This window comes from Chenopodium quinoa, unplaced genomic scaffold (genome assembly GCF_001683475.1).
Source record: "Chenopodium quinoa cultivar QQ74 unplaced genomic scaffold, ASM168347v1, whole genome shotgun sequence".
NCBI lineage: Eukaryota > Viridiplantae > Streptophyta > Magnoliopsida > Caryophyllales > Amaranthaceae > Chenopodium > Chenopodium quinoa.
This window is the reverse complement of record NW_018744757.1, coordinates 2288543-2309614: the sequence shown is the minus strand read 5'-3', so window position 1 is coordinate 2309614 and position 21072 is coordinate 2288543. Positions and strand designations below refer to the sequence as shown.

General features: G+C 37.1%; 1 long non-coding RNA gene across 1 annotated transcript; it reads right to left on the bottom strand.

The window, feature by feature from the left end:
- Positions 1–2539: 2539 nt before the first annotated feature.
- LOC110703745 lies at positions 2540–3405 on the bottom strand. Its single transcript, XR_002507769.1, has 2 exons — positions 3182–3405; positions 2540–2772 (listed from the first exon to the last, which is right to left on the bottom strand). It is a non-coding gene; the product is annotated as an uncharacterized LOC110703745 (long non-coding RNA).
- Between the last annotated feature and the right edge of the window lie 17667 nt (positions 3406–21072).

Sequence of the window (21072 nt, the reverse complement as noted above, 5' to 3'; positions counted from 1 at the left end):
ATGCTTTAAGCATGAGGAAGGAGCTATATAAGTGTCTATGTACACAAGGAATAAATTGTATGTTGGTGCCTTTGTGCACTTAAGGTTTTTTTAACACCGAGGGATAGGATTTTTGGCGCATTATACGTTTAAGGTGTCTTTGACACTAAGGTAGAATTAAAAAGGGTTCAACAATAAATAAGATGTGGTCACTAGTTATTCAAGAATTAAATTGGTATATTTGCTTGATTGAATAATTATTTTTGATTGACTTATTATGTTTTGAGAGTCATCACCAAGTCTAATAATGTGTAAATAACGTAAATTGAAAGAGATTACGCACCAAAACTCTTGGAACGTATATACCTTGAGTATGAACAATGGGGGGGTTATGGGGTTTTATATTTAACCATAACTTCCAATGGAGTACAGGACGCTGTATATTCCTTTTTATTGTTTATTATGCGCAGGAATTCCACCACCTTTGTGTGGTTTGTCGCTAGCACGGTTAGCTCCCGTGCCAGTTAACCTCAAATTTATTTGGGGGAGGTTAATAGGTGGAAACTCGTTCGATGCGTAATCAATGCAAAATGATTTAATTAGGGTCTTGTCATTGTATTGTGTTGATTGGTGAGTTTGTGAACAGGTGCAATGAGGTAAGTGTGTGTTGATAGGTGAAAGCATGTTAGTGTGGCTATTTTACGCTTATGTACTCAGCTTTGTTGATTGTGTGTGTTTGTGTTTTGGCCATGTCTTTACCTTGGCCCTATGATGAACCATTTTTAATGGAGAGTAGTGAAAACAAGTAGAGATAAACTTTTCAGGTATTGAAGCATGATCATGATGGGGCATGAATGAAGAGTGAATCCTATTAGTTTTCATTAGATTACAATGTGTTTTATGTTTTATTTATTTATGATATATATTATGTGTGGACTAGCATAAAGGTTTGCTTTGGGAACGGTTTTTCGAATACGGGCCTTTAACGGTTCCAAGTTGTAGTTTGATTTTATTTGACTTGTTCGTTTGGTTTTAAATTTTATTTTCGTTTGGTTGACTTTGGGTTGACTTGTTTAAACGATTTTTAATTTTGAGTCTTCCGCTGTGTATCTTTGATAATTGCCTTAGCCGTTTTCACGGTGGCGGTAATGTCTTAGTTATTCCTAAATCGTATTTTTAAATATAGTAGAATGAGTATTTAAAGAAAGGAATTTCTAGGGTGTTACAAATGGCTCCAAGCCACTCTTGGTTGAATAAATCATTGCATCTAATGCTATCTCATTAATTTATCCACTTTTCCACGACTTGTTAGGACTCCATCACTCATATCGTTGAGTACAACCAAAACCATCTTGCATACTCGGTATGCCTTATGAGTCTAGGGGGTAGTAGTGATGTCTCGCTTTGCCGTAGCCCATCACTACTCTCAACAGGTCGATAAGTGTTGTTTTGAAATGACAATTTTACTCAATATTTAGGGACCTAGGGTTTCTCTATTGGTTGACTTAAGTGAACTTAATTAATCATCGCAACATTTGAAATCCTAAACATGCATCTATCATATAATTCGTATATAAATGATCATAAATATGTAAAGCATAAGCATTTTGATGTATATTGGCAACTAGCATGACCCCTTGAATTCTTCAAGTATTCAAAAGGTCTTCTTTTGCAACTTCATGGCTTTGTCTTCTAAGAACCTCCGTCTTCAGAACTTGACCAAAATTATGCAACTACTAGTATTTATGATTAGGACTAATCTAAATATTAAGGTACAAAAATTCACAACCGTACGCAAACCGTATTTATATTTCCAAAAATAAATCACGGATCGCAGTTCGTATTTTCTATCCTAATCGGGCCCCACTAGTTGCCATTTTTATAAAACCTGTGAGAGAATATACATTCCATTCATCCATTCACTATTTGTGAATGCCCCATGCATTTTACAACGATTAACAAGTAACAATGCATAAACACGCGATAACTAGTAACTAATCTAGGTGGTTAATCCAAATGACACGCCTAATTAAAACTAGTCAAAGTCATTTTAACCGATTATGTAAATAAGCGCAATTAATATTTGACTCTTCTGCGGGGCTTGCAAGAAGACAAGCCACGAAGCTGCACAAGCTTACTAGCTATGCGCACCATGCCACAAGCCACGCAGCACATCCCCCGCACCCCACTGCTGCACCATGCCGCAAGTGGCTAGCGCGCATAGCTATGTTGCTGCGGCACGCTGCTGCTTTGGCAGTGCTGCTTGCTGCCTCGGACGCACGAGCTAGGCCTATTAACGGGTCAGATATCCAATTCATCATATGTCAGTAATTGAAATCCGATCCGAAAATTTCGGATAACTAATATCCGATATCCAAAATCATGCAAATCGGATATTTGGGATATCCATTATCCAATGTTATTGAAAACTTAAAATTAATTATGGTTGTATTCCTGTAATCCTGTACCTGTTATTCCTGTACTATTTTTTATTTTGTGAAAAACCTGTACAATAATTGTAATAGTCTATTTTGCAAATTTAATTAATAAAAAACCATTATTTAACATATAACTCCTCATATACGAAGTAGTGGCATACTAGCATTAGTCTTAGTGCATTACAAATCCAACTCCTCAAATTAAAAATACAAAGCTTAATAAAGTCTTAACATTACAAAGTTTACATAAGTCATTTTACTAAATAATAAAAAAAGTAGCAAAAAAAAAAAAAAAAACAGTACCAATAATACGTCTCAAATGAATTCCTCAAATGTAGTCATCAACAACCGACACCTGCTCAACCAAAGCAGTAACAAAAAATAAGAATTTGATCAAAAATTAACAAAGAAGCACGAAATTAGGAAAATAAGAAACAAAAAAATTAAGCACGCTATTCAAAAAATAAACAATAAAAAATCAACGAAATTAACACATATAGATAGAAAACTAGATGACAAATAAACTAGCAAAAAACTAGAAACAATAACTTGATAAAAAATTAACACAAATAGATACAAAAAATCAGATAAAAAATTGAAATTCCAAAAAATACAAGTAGATCGAAAACCTTACAAACAACCGAACCTGCCAACAAATAGAACGAAATTTAGATAACAAAATGAAATTCACAACAAATATTAAAATATCAAAACAATGAATTTGAAATACATATCGGAGAGGTGGAGATTAGCCGAGAAAATACGAGTAGTAGGAGATCTGGGCGACTGAAAGACTGAAGGACTGAAGGAGATCTTAAGCGGCTGAACTTAAGGTGGCGGCGTGGCGGTGGGGCGGAGTAGCAGCTTGAGGCCTTGAGAGGCTGAGCGTAGAAAAAGAAAGGGAGAAATTTATGGTTTTTAGGAATATAGTAAGAGAAAGTGATTAAGGTGAATAGATTGTCTACTTGTTTGATTATAAATTTGTTTCAAGAATATTTATTTTCTTAAAAAAACATATACTATATCTATTCTCTAATTTAAATATTTACCTTTTAAATTATTATCAGATATCGGATACCGGTTTTGATATCCGTTATTTTCAGATATCGAATATCCGAAAACTTAAAAATCCATATTCGAAATTGTACCCGAAATCCGATCAGAAATGAAAACTCGGATTGGATACCCTAAAATTCGGATCGGTTGCAGATCGGATTTTCGGATTCTCGGATAGTTTTGTACAGGCCTAGCACTAGCCACGCACGCGCACCAAGCATCAGCCCTTGGTAGCCACATGCGGGCTGCACAACAGCCCGGCTAGCCGAAGGGCGTTGTTTTTGTTTGCGTGCCATACTCTGGTTTTTGAACCCGAGTTTTGCGTGACTTAATAATTAATTCTAAATCATTTTTAGAACTATACGTAATGTGCAAAATGAAAATTAAGCAAGTCTAACTCAAATAAAATCCATCAAAGTGCATTCAACCACAATTATTTCCAAGAACCATTCTTTGATAAAATTTGTTTAACTTGGTGCAACAAAAATAAGAGGGCAATTACTCACTATTAATTTAATCAATTTATATTAATCTTGTGATTTTTGCAAAATAAAAGGGAGTTGGAAAAATGAACATAAGTTTAATAAAGATTCCCACTTTAATACTTGTGAATCCTTGAGAAATTATATCTTCCATTATAAAGATAAACAAATTTCTATCACAAGTTTCAAACTTTATGATTCCAATCATCTAAAATATGATTAAATCAACAAAGTTCAACAAAAAAAATCATGGAATTTAGTAACTAAAAATTTCAATCACTTAACATAATAAAAGATTGAATATTATGTACTTAGAAGCCTCAAAGAACAACAATTTCACACTTAATGCAATTAATTTGCAATTTGTGAAAAATAAAACAAACCTTTCAAACACAAATTACCACCAAGTAATCATTCCTAAAGAGGTTTAAAATTGCATAAAAATATGTATTGAACCAATTATATAACCACCAAAAATATGCAATTAATTTTCAAGGTTAGAAAGACTAAAAATTTTCGTAAAAACGAAAAAACCCCTCGAAAAGTGCATTTCTAGTCGTTTTTTTTGGCTAAAAATCGAATCTTAAAAGGGTAAAACCATTTCCAAAACGCCTTTTCCACCCAAAATTCACTATTTTTGGGTCAAAATCTGGATTCGGGAGCTAAAGTCAACTCTAATACGGGATTAAAATTAATAAACCGAGCTACTAATCTAATTAGCAACTTAAAACTAGAAAAATTAAGTCATAAAAACACCTTGAAAAATAATATGATTTTAAAAATAAACGAGCAAGCCTTTGATACCGTTGTTGGGGTTTAGTGAGTCCGACTCACCGCAGAAACAATCCCAAAAACAAGACCGCACTCGCAAGAAATAAAACTATAAACATAATTAAATCAACAAAAAGATTAAGATAATAAGATTACCTTTGAGCGTGCTTCGCCCGACCGCTTGGGCTCTTATTTGAAATCAAGCTTCGAAATTACGAAGCCTCCAACGATGATCAACCCGCAACGACGATCACTGACTAGGTCCAATGTCTTGGGGTTAGCAAGACCCGACCGATAAAACCGAGTAACTAAGTTCAAAGGCTTTCACAAAATGTGATACCTTTTCTAACTCTTGAGTTCAAAGGTTTTCACTTCTAGTGATCCCTTTTCCAATTCTTACTCAAACATCATTTCCAATGCCCTTACTTGGGTATTTATAGGAAATGATGAGAGTATGATTATCTTTCCCATCAATGTGGGATAGTGAGATTTTCACATTTTATTTTAAAGGTAAAATAAAATTATTTAAGCAAGCTAGTAATAAATAAACAAGTGTCAACTATAAATGAGAGAGCAAGTGCAGACCACTTGGAGAGGGGGGACCAAACTTGCTCCCCACTCTCTCCCTCACCTTGTGCCACATGTCCTCTCCCACTTGGACATCAAGGCACCCAAGTGGGCTTCCCTTTGTTCCTCCCTTAGTCTCGACCCAGCCACCTGCACCCATGAGTTGCGGGCTACTACTAATCTCGGCCAGCATGCCGCACACTCCAAGTGCGGGCTGCTTCTGCTCTCGGCCAGCATGCCATGCACTCTAAGTGCAGGCTGCTGCGTCTGCTTGGTGCCGAGGCTTGCCTTGGCTCCTATCATTGGTGCTCTAGCACGCACCAGCCAGCCAAGGCTCGACTTGGTGTGCATCCTAGCCACCATGCTACACATTGTGCCCCTAGCACTCGAATTTCTCGGGGAACTCCGATGCTAGAGGTATTTTGGTAAATACGCTTATTTATTACTATTTGCACGTCTAGTCTTTTACTTTTTTCAACTTGACTTTTGACACTCGATTTCGACGCTCTAAGCACGAATTTCTGACGTCTAAATAAATATTACTTGGTCGACTCATTAATTGCTTCATTAATTCCTTCCGAATTAATTCATCGCTTTCGCTCGGTGGTTGCTTGGGTGTGACGCGAAGGGTTCATCGGAAGCGGCCTCCACCCAGACATTTCGATCACATAACTTTACTAAATATATTAGCTTTCTAATAATTCTTAACCCACTATTAGAATAATACACTTGTTCGAAAGACACTATTCCTTTCACATTATTCCTTTACTTTAAAAAATCATTGTTTGGTTTAGGAGAGATTAGATACGTTGTATAGGATTTGTGGTTCGAGTTTCGGTTGCGGTTTTGAATTAATTCCCATGCGTGTATCTTGAGTGATTTTTGACATGTTTTGCTTCCTTCCATGCTTAATTTAGTTTGATATCTACGCCTAGTTATTATGTAATCTTCCTATGATGACTTCATGGTGTTGATGAATAATATTGTAAGTTATAAGATGTGTTAATCTAAAATAATTGTAGTCGCTGCCTATAGAGGTTGTGCATGTGTTTAGGGCTACTTATCATGTTATTTTACTAATTTATCTAGCATATTTTGAAGTGATTATGGAAGATATCATAAGGGATTATTTTGTAGGTTGTTCAATTTATGAATAGGTGGATCTTATTGTAAGGAGGGTGATCCCATCGTAAGGGGTACTCTCCTTAAATGCCCTTGGCCACTTAAAAGCCAAGGAATTTACACTTGTTAAGGTGTAGTAGGATTTGAATTCCCGACTGTTTGGGGGGCTTTGAATTAGAATTGATTCCATCATCACGCCTTTTTATAAGAAACAAGTAGGAGTCGCCAATGGGTTTTAGGAAAAACTCATAAACCTCGTTCATGCCTTTCTTCATGTGGAGTTCATGGAATAATTAGCACAAATCATAAGTTTACCCATGCCCAAATCGGTCTATAAACCAGAAATAAGTTCGGGAGCGAGGGTACTAAGATAACTGATAAGTGACTTTTATGCCACTTTTAGGGTGTTTATTGAGTCGTTTTCCGGCTTATTTTCCAATAATTTAGCCCAGTTTGTCCTTTAATTCTATTATTTGCTTATTCTCGTATTTTATCTTTATTTTGAGTATTTTAGTAGTTTTTAATAGTTTTTAGCTTATTTTCTTAATTTATTTAATTTATCTTACATTCTATGTTTATATTTTAAGTTTTTAGTTCTTGTTTTCTAATAAGTTCCTAGTTTCTCTCATTTTCTCATTTTATTTTATTTTCATGTTTGTTCTCTTTATTTTATTTAATTTCTTTTGATTTTATTTTTTATGTTATTTTTATTTTATTTTATTTCATTTTATCTTTATTTTATTTTATTTCGTGGTAATACCCTTGTGTTTTTGGTTGTAGGTGTTCTGGGTTTCAAGTTCAAATCGTGTTCGGGGTCCGAGGTTCGAGGCAAATGCACAATGCTCCCTGCTCTTCCCCTGCTGCCAGTCATATGCTTCACCACACCTCATCTAAGCACACCACCACCATCAGCCAGCCAAACCACCATCTCCACCACTGCTTTCCCCCAATTCGCACCAGCAGCCCCTGCTCCTCCTTCTCACACCCACACCTCACGCAAGCAAGCAGTAGCACCACACAACCACCGTCACAATCAACCACCACCAGCCACCAAAGAAACAATTGCCACCAACCAAATCAGCCCAACAACACCAACACCAACAGCAATCACCACCACGCTGCCAGCAGCAGCACAACCCAGCCACACCTCCCATTTCACCACCAAAACCGCCAACAAGTACCACCTTTAATTCGACCCCCGCAACACCAATTAAACCACCAGCACTACCTATCAGCCCACCACAACCCGCAACAACAATTACCACCTCCAATCTACCACCCTTAACCACCACCAAACAAACCGCAGCCACCCTAACCACCTGAACCACCAACACCCCGCAACAGACCCCCATTTAATCCATCCTCACAGCACACCACCTCTGCCACCATCTCCTCCACATAAAGCGACTCCAACCCGCAACAGCAGCCCACCAACAATCCCCTGTTCCCTCACCGCAGCTGCAGCCACCCAACTTCAATGTAACACCCGCAACAACAACTCTAATCACCCTTACCCAAACCGCATCGCAAGCCAATTCGCAACCACCATTTGCCCGCAATTGCAGCAACTAATTTGATTGGAGCTTCGCGGCCACGCAGCCCTGTCAGAAAGCGCGCATTTGGAATCCGAAATCATAGTCGAGACAGTAGCTTTGCGCGACCTCTGCGCGATGTCTTCGCGGGCGCGCAAACGTGGGTTCAATCACGAGCTTCTCACGTGAGTTTAATGAAAATTGAACGGCCTTATTGATGCTTGATTGATGACAATGAGGATTAACGGTGGTGATTATATGATGATGCGTGGTGATGGTGTTGATGGAAGATCAGAGCAGCCACGAAAGGGAGTGAAATTTTTGGGGCTGATTTGTTTTCGTGGTCTGATGACTTTGGGGGGGTTTCTGATTTTATTTTCCTTTTTGTTTTTATTTTCTTTATTCTTTATTATTTCCTTTCTTTTATTTTATTTATTTTTCATTTATTTTATTTATTTTTCTTTCTTTATTTAGTTGGTATATAAATACCCCTTTTGGGGGGGTTAATACTCTCTTGGCAATTAATTTCCCCTAGATTAGATTAGTTTTCTCTCCTAATTTTCTCTCTCTTAGGGTTAGATTGTGATTTTCTTCATTGTTGCTCATGGATCTTCTTCAAGCTTTGTTAATTCAAGTCTTCATTTAGTAACCTTTTTCTTCCCTATCTCTTTACTCTAGTTTATTACCTTCATATAGTTTGCCTTTTGTTTTGTTGATTCATTACTTGCTTATTTTTTCTTGTTAGTTTGATTTTCATGTTCTACCTTGTTTATTTTACCTCCTTAATTTGTTTAGTTCCTATGTTTAATCTCCCTTCTCTAGGCTAATGTTTTAGCTAGGGGAAGGGGGTGGAAGATATGATTTTATATTGGATAAATGATGATGGTTGGATTGAACTTATGCCATATATTGATGAAAGACATGATTTTTATTAACTTGGGATTATTGTTGCACTCTATTTGATGTTTTCTAGTATTAATGCATGAAAGTGATTTGAACTAGATTAGGATCATCTCTATTTTAATGATTCCATGAGAATGAGTTATTAAAGTGGAGTCTTTATGGATTGTGCTTCTTTATTCTCTTGATTTGATTGTAACTAATAGGATGCATGAGAATGATCCTTATTAGTGTAGACCTCTTTCATTGATTTTCCTAGACTATTGCATGAGAATGAGTTGTTTAGGTAGAATCTTATGTTCTTTGGCATATGCTTCATGATAATCACCATTATTCTCCTCTTTCTAATCATATTGGATACCCCTGTATCCCTAGCGTCATTTTCTATTGATTTTAATTATCATCTTCTTGTTTATTTGTAGTTTTAGTATTCTTACTCAACAAAACCAACAAAAACAATCCCCCTTTCACTCTTGCATTAGTGATATTTGATGTTGAATTAGCGTGCTTCCCTAGTGGTTCGACCCTTTACTTGCCACTAACTAGTTTAGTGTAGGTTTAGGTATTATAAATGATTAATTTGGTAAGGGTGGTAGCTTAACGAACTATCTTATCCCGATCAAATTTTGGCGCCGTTGCCGGGGAAGCGGCTTGTTTAACATTTATTTTTGCTATTGTTAGAGTCATTTTATTTGCTTTCCTTTCTTTCATTTTGCTTGCTTAATCCTACTTGTCATTGCTAATCGTGTGCTTAGCTTTGTTGTATTCAAAGAGAGATATGGCAAGACAAGAGGATGACCTTCTTTTTAGGGAGTTTGGAAACCCGGAAATCTATGAGCTCACGAGTGGTATACTTCTCCCGACCACCGAGACTAATTTCACAATCCATCCACAATATGCTAGGATGGTGCAAATTGAGCAATTTTCCGAAGGCGTAAGTGAAGACCCCATTGAGCATTTGGACCGATTCCTTGAGTTGTGTACAATGATGCAAACAAATGAAGTGAGCCAAGATTACATTCGTATGCATCTCTTTCAGCAATCTCACCACATGGAAGGAAGTTGCAAAGGCCTTTCTCAAGAGGTTCATTTCCGATGAGCAAACAACAAAAATGAGGAGGGAGATAGCTTTCTTTGAGCAGGAACCGGATGAAACTCTTGGGGAAGAATGGGAAAGGTTTAAGGATTTGATTAGAGCATGTCCTCATCATGAATTCAACCATAATTTGCTCATGAGATTCTTTTATGATGGCTTGTAGCCAATGTCAAGGACCAATCTAGATGTGGGTGCCGGTGGCCAATTGATTAAGATCCCTCAAAGCCAAGTTGAAGCTACAATTGAAGAAGTGGCTACTAGCTATTCTTGGGGAGGCCGAAGAACGTCCTAAGGGAAGCAAGGAGATCTTTATGAGTTGGAGAAAGTCGGCCAACTAAGCACATAGTTGAGATGAAAAAGGGGTTTTCAGTATTCGAGCCCAAATAGTCCACAAGATAGAAATACATGTCTTAGGACTGGAGGCATATATCAAAATTCAGTGAGAGGGAAGAAAGTCAGCAACTCTCTCATTAGTTTTGTCCACAAGATGAGTACATGTGTGTCAGGGCTGGGGGCACATGACTACATAAGAGCGACATCGTCTCGTCGCTTCTTTATACAGGGGGTGGCTTCAATACCCTAATTGTCCGGTAAGTTAGTAAGCGCACTAACTACCGTATTTGCTGCCATTCAAGAAGTGCCTGTTCCTGAAGGTTTGGTGTGCCTGTCGACTCGTTAAGCTAACGCCTACAATAATTCTCTACCTATTAGTTCGGAGAGGTAGATCACGCAAAGCTTGGGCTGAGTGAAATTTTGCGCATCACCTACGCCGTACAATTTTGAGCAGTATGATACGCCATTTTCATTTTTACGCTGCATGAAAACGCCTTCCTTTTTGCTTCGAACGTGAAAAAAGAAGAAAACCCGGCCATTTGTAACGTCAGTACAGTAAAATGACAAACCTGTGTTTGGATGCTCTTACGTAAAGCACAACCACAGAACGTCTAAAGGCACTCTTACGAAAAAACGTTCAAAACGTATGCTTGGGGAATGCACAAAGCACGGTGTGCATGCAATATGATGCAAAAAACTAACAAAAAAGAAAATAAACTACAATATGCAAAGCAATTAAAAAGAAGGAGTGTTTTTTGCAAACAATATGCTCGGTTTTTTGCAATTTTTGAAGCTAAAGGAAGCTAATCTAGTTCTCAATTCATATATTTTGTAATCCATTGTAAGTTTTTTGCTAAAATTTGCTCTTTTTTGGCTGAATTCAAACGATATTCGAATCGTTAAACCCCAAATTTTGAATACAGGGGTTTTCGATTCGGCTTATTTTTCTTAAAATTGTTTGCTCTATGTTGTTATGCTATGTTTAAGGAGTGTTTTGCAACAAATTTCATGAAAAATGGTTAAGTATTGAACCTTGTATGAGCATTTCTTGTTTCAAGTTTGTTCTTGCTTATTTTTTCGAATTTTTGCTTGATTTTCTAATAGAAAATTTTGACTTTTACCACCAAAAAATTTGGACAAATTGTTGTTTACTACCTACTATTTTAAAAGTTGTATTTTACCACCAAATAATGATCTAAAAATTGTTTTCACCACCTACCGTAAAGAAAACCCTTAAATTTAACGGTGTTAAAAAAAATTCTTCGATTTTCGTGCCCAAAATATGTTTTTATAGGTTTAGGGGGGCATTTTGGTCCTATGGTTCCAATTTGAGGTCAAAATTGATAATAAATGATCGAAAATACCTCATTTTGCGTGTTCACTCAATTCGATGTATTTTTAAACACGCAAAACGAGGTATTTCCGATCATTTTTTATCAATTTTCACCTCAAAATGGACCCATAGGGCCAAATTAAAATGCCTCCCTAAACCTATGAAGAACATATTTTGGGCACGAAAATCGAAGAATTTTAAAAAAATTCCGTTAGATTTAACGGTTTTCTAAATGGTAGGTGGTAAAAAACAATTTTTTGAGTTTTATTTGGTGGTAAAATACAACTTTTAAAATAGTAGGTGGTGAAAAACATTTTGTCCAAATTTTTTGGTGGTAAAAGTTAAAATTTCCTTTCTGTTATTTTGTTTGCCCATTTTGGTTATACTTGTTAATTATGAAACAATTGTAGTATTGGAACTAGTTTTTGCTTCGATAATTATCATTTTGAAAATTTTGAATCCGAAAAAATGGCGCGAAGTGTATACGATGATCATCTTTATATTACTGTTATTCCAAAATTTTCACCATATTCGAACTCCAAAATTGTTTGGTAGACGATAATTATGTTTATATTACTGTTATTCTTCTAGAAATAGTTGATTCTTTGTGATTTTAGAATATAATCCCTTGAATGCTTAGTTGAAACTGGTATAGGATGGCTTTTGTGGGTGTTAAAAGCCCCCATTTACTAAGTTTAATTGCAGGTATCGTAGCCCCCAAGTATGGGTGGCATTCGATTTTTGTCTTTTGCCCTATTAGTAGCAGTTATGCTGCCAAAACGGGTCTAGAATAAGTATATTAGTTTATTTTAGGAAATAAAATAAACTAATTAAAGAAATTTTATCTGTCATAGCATGGACTCGCATCCGTTTGTCGATGCCGAGGAGGTTCTTGTTGGTCCGGACGAAGCAATTCACCCTCGGAAGAGGGTAACCCGTCCTCGAGAGGAGGTTCGAGAGCGACGCATCGCAGCCGATCGACGTCGCCAGGAGAAGGTGGTTTAAGAGGCTCCTCCAAACTAGGGCCCTAGGGTCCTTAAGTGGGATCCAGACAACCATGTTTCTATCAGAGGGTGGCGCAGCATCGTGAGTTTTCCACGCCTTCGTCTCTTTTCTTTTCCTTTGTTTCTTCTCCTTTTTAAACCATAACTATTTTTTTTTATTTTTAGAGTAAGCCTGACATGCGTTTGTACGGCTCTGGTGACATGCGAGCCCGTTTTGAGCGTTTTCCCAAGGTGGAAAAGGAGATTGTAGCACTTTCTGGGATTGACTCCCAACTGGCGGCTCTTTGGGATTTATCGAGCCAGTTTGCATCGTCAGCTTTCCTCCGTGGATTGCTGGAGTTTTGGTGGGATTCCACCAACACTTTCCACTTTCCATGGGGGAGATGACGGTTACCTCTTTCGATTTCTCTATGATAACGGGTTTTCCTTTCTGAGGCGAGCCTGTAGTTATAGAGCTCGTAAATGGGTCAGACGAGAGATTGCGGGATCTTGTTAGGGACCGTCTTGCGTCGGCCCTTCACGTGTACGTGCAATCTTGTCCGTACTCGGTTCTTACCGACGAGTTGTCGGCTGATGAGCTTATCCGGCAGTGTACACCTGAGCAGTTGGCTCGGATATACATTGCCCACGTTCTTTCCATCACCATCTTGAGTGATCGAGGAGATTGTTTCGCTATTGGGTTACTTATTTGCCTCAGCGATTTGGGGATGTAGGTAACCTGAGTTGGACAAGGCGACTTGGATCATGGATTCCGCGGCAGCTAATGAGGTGCCTCGGATCTCGCTTACATGGCATGGTCGTATCCTTGAGGTACGTATTTTATGCTTTTTTGGTTATTACTTTCGTTTTTTCTTTTAGGCTTATCTTTTCTCGATTTTAGGCTTGGGGATACTCGTACCTGCCTTTCTTAGCCCCCAGGGTGCTTGAGGCTACTCGTTTCCCTATCAGCCATCGATTGGTCGAGATTAAGAGGAGACAAGCTACTTTTGCCGGCGACTTTCACTAGAGGATTCTTTCAACGACTCGTGCGTCAGTGAGTATTCCAAACTACATGTTTTATTTTCATTTTGTGATTTTACTCATTCCATCCTTGGAGTTTGATCGTCGGAGTCCCTGAGGCTATCTGGTCTTGCATGGTTCGTTGCCGTTTCCAGGCCCTCTATACGGGACTTTTGGTGTTCCAGAAGACCGACGCTTGGTTTTTAGGAGAGCGTGTTCTCTGGAAGCTTTCGACCGAGGAGCCTTTGGTTCCTGCGGATCCCCCAATCCGGATGCTGCGTCCGGACCTGCTGTCTACCGAGGATCGAGCTCAGGCGATCCTTGGTTATCAAGCGGAGTAGCTGGTGCTGTCGGATGCTTCTCATCTGGCTTTTATAGATTCTTGGCTGACTCCCTTTCCGGCCTTTGTTCCGGTTAGTTCTATAACTCTCTTTTTTCGTGTTTCTATTTATTTTTCGGAATTTTAACCCTTTTATCGTTTTTTGTCACATGTATTTTTAGCGGGTTGAGCTAGGTGCTTAGCTGCCTCCTATAGCAGAGATCACACACACCGATGCTGCCGGATCGGTAATTCGTGAGACCCTTCCAGCGGCCGAGGATGATGAGGGGATACCGTTCGTACTGATACGGTTGAGTCGGTATGTCATTTATGTATATGTACTTAAATATTTCTATTTATTTTTTGTTTCATATACATTTGTTTACTAACTATTCTTGTATTCTTGGAACAGGTTCCTGATCGCAGGTTAGATAGGTCGTTAAGCTACTACCCTAATCAAATTAATCATTTATAATACCTAAAATTACACCAAACTAGTTAGTGGCAAGTAAAGGGTCGAACCACTAGGGAAGCACACTAATTCAACATCAATAATCACTAATGTAAGAGTAAAAAGGGGATTGTTTTTGTTCGTCTTGTAGAGTAAAAACACTAAAACTACAAATAAGCAAGAAAATGATGATTAAAATCAAGGGAAAATGACGCTAACGATACAGGGGTGTCAAATATGATTAGAAAGAGGGGAATAATGATGATTATCATGAAATACACGCCAAAGAACGCAAGATTTTACCTAAACAATTCATTCACATGCAATAGTCTAGGCAAATCAATGAAATAGGTCTACACTAATAAGTATCATTCTCATGCATCCTATTAGTTACAATCAAATCAAGAGAATAAAGAAACACAATCCATAAAAACTCCACTTTAATAACTCATTCTCATGCAATCATTAAAATAGAGATGATCTTAATCTAGTTCAAATCAATTACATGCATTTAAACTAGAAAACATCAAATAGAGTGCAACAATAATCTCAAGCTATTAAAAATCATGTCTTTCATCAATTTATGGCATAAGTTCAATCCAACCATCATCATTCATCCAATATAAACTCATATATTTCACCCCCTTCCCCTAGCTAAAAGATTAGCCTAGAGAAGGGAGATTAAACATATTATCAAAACTAGAAACAAACTCAAGAAATTAAAGACAAAACATGATTAAAAAAAACAATGAAATCAATAACAACTAGATGAACTAATAAGATTAACAAAAATAAGAAATAATAAATGCAAATAAATAAAGCTAAAGGAAAGGATTAAAGAAAGATGAAAACTCGAATTCTTGCTGGATTGAAGATTAAACTTGAGCAAAGTTGAATACAAAAAGGAAATTTGAGTAACAATCTACTTTCTCCCTCTAAAATGATCTAATCTAACCCCAAGAGATAAAAGCTCTCCTAAACTAATTAAGAAAATAGCATAATAAATTCCCCCCTTCTAATTACCCAAAGATGGGTATTTATACAAAGCTAATAAAACTATGTAAAAATAAAAGAAATGAGAAATTAAAGAGGAAACAAAAGAAAATAAAAGAGAAAAGAAATAAGAAAAGAAAAGGAAAATAAAAAGAATAAGGAAAGAAAATAAAAGAAAAGAAAAAATTTGAAAAATGAAAGTAAACCCACCAATTCCCCTAATTAAACCGTCAGACCCTCAATGGAGCATCAAATCGTGGGCATCCGATTTTCATTAAAATCAATTGTGGGCTCATGATTGAACCCACATTTGCGCGCCCGTGAAGACGTCACGCAGAGGTCGCGCAAATGCTACAGCCTCGAATCTGAATTTGGACTTTATTTGTGCGCTTTCAGACAGGGTTGCGCGGTCGCGAATAGGATGCTCTGTTAGAGGTTGTTGGTGATTGTGTGACGTTGGTTAATTTGAGGTGAATAATTGTGAGGTGATGTAGGGGAAGTGGGTTGTTTGCGTGTTTGTTGCGGTTGAGTTTTGTGGCTTGCGAGTTGCGAGTTGGCTGGTATTGGTGGTGAAATGGGAGGCGCATTAGGTGCTGCAGGCTGCTGCTATAGTAGTTGCGGGTTGTGATTACAGGTGGTCTGGGTGTGGGGTTAGTTGCGTTGCTGTTGTTGTTATTGGGTGGATGTGGTTGAGATGGGTTCACTGTTGTGAGTTGCGGTGGTGATTGCTGGTTGCTGGTGTGCGTGGTGTTTGAGTGAGGGAGGTACAAATTTTGGGGTGTGAGAATAGGGGGTTGTGTTGTGAGGTGAAAGAAGAAGGGCAGCGTTGCTGCTGGTATTGTGTTGTTGTGTTGGAGTGCGTGAGGAGCAGGGAAGTAGAGGAGGTGTTTTGGGTGAATTGAGGGAGCAGGGGAGTAGGGGAGGTGTTTTGGGTGAATTGAGGGAGCAGGGGAGTGTGGTGTGGGATGGGGAGATGGAGTGGTGTATGGTAAGAGTGCAGCAAGAGGGGCAGCAACTTGTTTGTGCAAGGAGTATTGTGCATTTGCCACAAACCTCGGACATTGAACTCGAACCTACACAAAAACAAACCCGAGGATGAAATCGAGACAAATAAAAGTAAATAAATATTGGGTTTTTCTAAGCTATACCCTTAAGGTATTCGAGTTTCTAAGGTGTACCCATGCTTTTTCAAGTTTCTAAGTTGCGCCCCTCAACTCAGTACCATTAATGAATGATACCCTCCTTGGGACTTCCACGTCACCTAAAGTTAACTATAAATTTAATAGAACGATGATAAAAGGAAAGGAAATGATAGGAGAAAGAAATCATAGCAACCGCCACCCTAATAATGAAAACTGAAGCCTCGAAATCACACTCTCAAATAACTTTTAAACAACTAATAAGGGTACATTTTAGTATTGATAAGGAGTTAAAGGGCACAACTTAGAAACTTAAAAAAGCATGGGTATATCTTAGAAACTCGAATACCTTAGGGCTATAGCTTAGAAAAACCCTAAATAATAAAAAGAAACTAAATAAACTAAAATAAAATTACGACAAATAAATAAAACTAAAAAAAATAAAGATAAACAATAAAATAAAATACGAAAATAAACTAAGACTAATTTAATAAAGACAAGAATAAGAAAATAATAGAAATAAAGGACTAAAAAGAGTGAAATTAAACGGAATATAAGCCAGAAGACGACTCAATAAATACCCTAGAAGTGACATAAAAGTCACTTATGACACTCCCCCAAGATAATCATTTGCTCGTCCTCGAGCAAATTAACAAGAAACACGAGAGAAAGGGAGAATGATTTATTCAAGCAAGAAAAACTAAAATGAGAAAGAATATATACTAACTCACTTTCGTAGGAATCACGGTCAATTTTAGCAACTAAAGACAAGCCCTTTAAACCCCTAGATCAACATAACATGGTAAGGTTTAGGAACACCAATCAAGCTCAAAGACGGAAAATACTCCATTTGGACTAAAAAAGAAGAGACATGCACCAAAGAATACTCACCTTTCTCAATTCAATGAGGGAAAACACATTCTAAGATGCTCATGGTTGAAAGAGACAAACCTAGGCTAAGAAAAGAGAACTAGAGAATTCATTCTCCGCCCTAGCCCCATCTAAAACAGTCCACGTTCTATCCACTAGCTTCAAATCACCCCCTAGTTAGCTCCTCATGATTCCACGAAGGAACCGGAAAAAAGATTCAATTTATGGAATTAGCGGGTAATCCCAACATCTCAACTATGCATACTCTCTCCATAGGGTTGAAATCTATCTCCCTCCACCGGAATTCGACCTCACCTCTCTAAAGTCTAAGGATTTTAACTAGGGTTGTCAAGTAAGGCAAAGGATGAAGGCGGGGTAAAAATTTGAAAATTTTGGTGATATTTCCTAAATGAAGCAAAAGAGGGGCCCTCTCTCAAAAACAAATTCAAGAAGTCACCAAACATCAAACAAAAATACCAATAATTCCATCTCCCCCAAGCTTACTCAACACCTACACTTGATATAAATAAAGACGAAGAAACGCTCCCCCCCAAGCTTGAACAAAGCATTGTCCTCAATGCTTAAACTAGGGAAGAAAACGAAACCTGTAGGGAATATTTCAAGCATTACCCCTAACTTTAATCCCACTGTGATCATACACTTAAGTACGGTGGCGTCCAAAGGGAAAAAAGATAGAGCAAAAGAGTCGCCAACAAGTTTTTTTAGGAACTTGTAAACCGTTCACAGGGTGAAGGTTACACCCCTTAACGATCCAGGAGATCGTTAACTCAAATAGGTCTGGAACCATGACTGGTAGTTCGGGGATGAAGGTACAAATCCAACCTAAAAGAGATTGAACCTGCCCTAATAATAGGCCTCTACTTTATTTTGATCGTATTCATGTGCGCTTTCTGACTAACATGCAATCAATAAGTTACCCTAAACCTGTTTATCTATGTTGGTTGAATATTAATGCACAAATAAATCTATTATTGGCGATCACTTGAATTATAATCAAATTAACCTTAAACAAGATTATTAATTATCTTATTAAGCGTGATTTCAAGTACCAATTCCCTTTAAACATGCATAAAAGGTGTGATCAAGCAATAAAAATAAATATCAAGCAACATAATAAATAATAATAATAATAATTAAAATAATCATGATCATGTTAAAGCATAATAATAGCAAGATCCTAGGCATGATACTAACAAGATTAATAACAAACCCTAGCATGTCACTAAGCAATAAAAATCAAAGCTTTAACCCTAACATGATACTAACATGAATAAATATTAGGAAGAACATAAAAGGCATCATACTTTTAATCATACTTGGTAGTAAAGTTACCCTAGACATGATACTAGGAATATCATAACAAAATACACGCGTAACTAACTTCAAGGAAAATAATAAAACAAACAATTAAATTAAATAATAAAAAGAGAGATTTGGGACCAAACCCTTAGAAATTAAACCTTTCACGTCTAGGGCGAAGACAACTTCGAATATGGATAGGTGTTTTTAAGTCTAATGTATGCGGAATTTTTATATTTGTGAGAAGGCTAGTTTAGAAAAGAGAGAGAAAGAGAGTAATCAAGAAAATCATGGTGAGAGTTGGTGAAAATTCGTGATTGTAGATGTTGTAGATTGTAGATTGTAGATGAATGAAAACGGAGTTTTTACAACGTTATTTATAAAGAAAATCAACCAAAAAAGATAAAATATCAAAACAGAGTTCTGACGCAAATAAAATTGGATTAGCGCTGACTAGGAATTTGACATGTTTTCTTAAAATCAGATAGAAATTGCCATACAGGAAGATAAAATTGTATTTTTCCTCCAAAATGCTCTTTGATTTTAATTAAAACTCTGAAAAGTCAACAAAAGTCAATTTATGAATGCTAATTGAATTAGGAATGAAAAGAACCTTCTAGAAGAATCTAGAAGACTAAAACCATTCCTAATTGCATTAGGAATGATAAATCCATATTAGGCCCTCCTCTAGATCATTGGGCCGCATATAAGGCTCAAACCGGGCCAAGTTCAGTAATTTGGCCATATCTTCCACAATATTCATCGGAATTGGGCTTATAATATATCGTTGGAAAGGTCTTGTTAAGCCCCATCCAACTACACTACTATTTGACCAATATCATGAACCAACCAAACTGGATTGGCTTTTTTCTTAAAAGAAGTTTTCAAAAACAGAGAGAAGAGAAAAGAAATTAAAACTTTCCGCAACACTAAACTTTCCACACTTTTACTTCATTCGATCATGATTCGACGTGAAAGGTACTCATCACTGGGTTTGGTTTTGGGGAGACACAAATGGGTGTCTACAAAACCAAACTAATTTTTTTTGTTTTTTTTTTATTATTTTAAACTCTTAATTGTTGTCCTTGGCTTTTTTAATTATGGACGGCTTTTTCTGGGGTGCATTTGCTTTATTACACACAATATATACAATTTACTTTCTTGCTTGGTACAAAGAGAATAATACTTTCTCATTTTCATTACAACAAAAAAAAAATTCTCAAAACGAAATACTTCACAATCAAACTAAGGGTTAGGGAAACGAAAGGTCATAAGGCTTGTAATGTGGCTTATTATCAAGAAAGGGAATAGGCTCAAAGGGTTAGCAAAGGATCAAATGCAAAATAAAAACAAAATATGTAACAAAACAAACTGAAGATAAAGAAAAATGAGAAAAGGGGTGCCCTTTTCCTCCCCTAGAGTTGCTTGGTCACAATCATGGGAGTTAGAGGACAACACAATAATTAAGATATGCATAGTCAAGGATCCTAAACAAAATTGATGAAGGCTTGAACAATTTAAACCTCACAAGGGATGGGAAGTAAGCAAATACTAACGAAAGAACTTTATATCCACTATAAAGAGCAACACCATCTTACCACTATACCGTGAACTAAGGGTTCAAACATCCTCAATAGTTCTTAACCTTGCTACCTTAGCTTAGTATTTGTCTATCTCAACCACAAGCACTCTCAAACCGTGTAGGCCATCATCAATTAGGAAGAAAAACATTCTTTGGCACATTATCAAAGCAATCGATTCCAAATGCATGAGCAAATCCCAAAACAAATTCATTTCATCTTGCCACAGTCATGTTTGCCACAAAAAAAAGGAAAACAAAACGAAATAAAGAGGAAGAAATAAAAAAGGTTCACAAACAAGGCATGTAATCCAAATAAGTCTCAATCATCATACAAGTGATCGTTCGATAACAACATCAACAATCCCAGGTTCCATAGAACCAAAAGAAAACATCCTCGAACCATTCAACTTCTTCCTAAATAAGTCCTAAACTAAGCACTCAAAGAAAGAGTAAAAGAGTAAACACAAGAAAGGTCTCACCGGGAGGTTGGCTTAAAAGAATTAAGGAGCATAATATAGAGTTCACCAAATGTCACTCCGCTCCAAACTTCCAAAAAGCAATCTACAAGGCAAGACAAGACACAAAAGAAAACATTAAAAGAGAACAAAGAAATAAAACAAAAAGAAAAACAAAGGAGGTGGAGAAAAAAGGGTTAGAAATCCTTCGGGTTGCCTCCCGGGAAGCGCTTGTTTATGGTCTCTTAGCTAGCTTGGCCCTTCACCTCATTCAAGGTGGATTAAAGAACATCACCCTCATCAAATTGAGGATTGAATCATAGATTCCCCT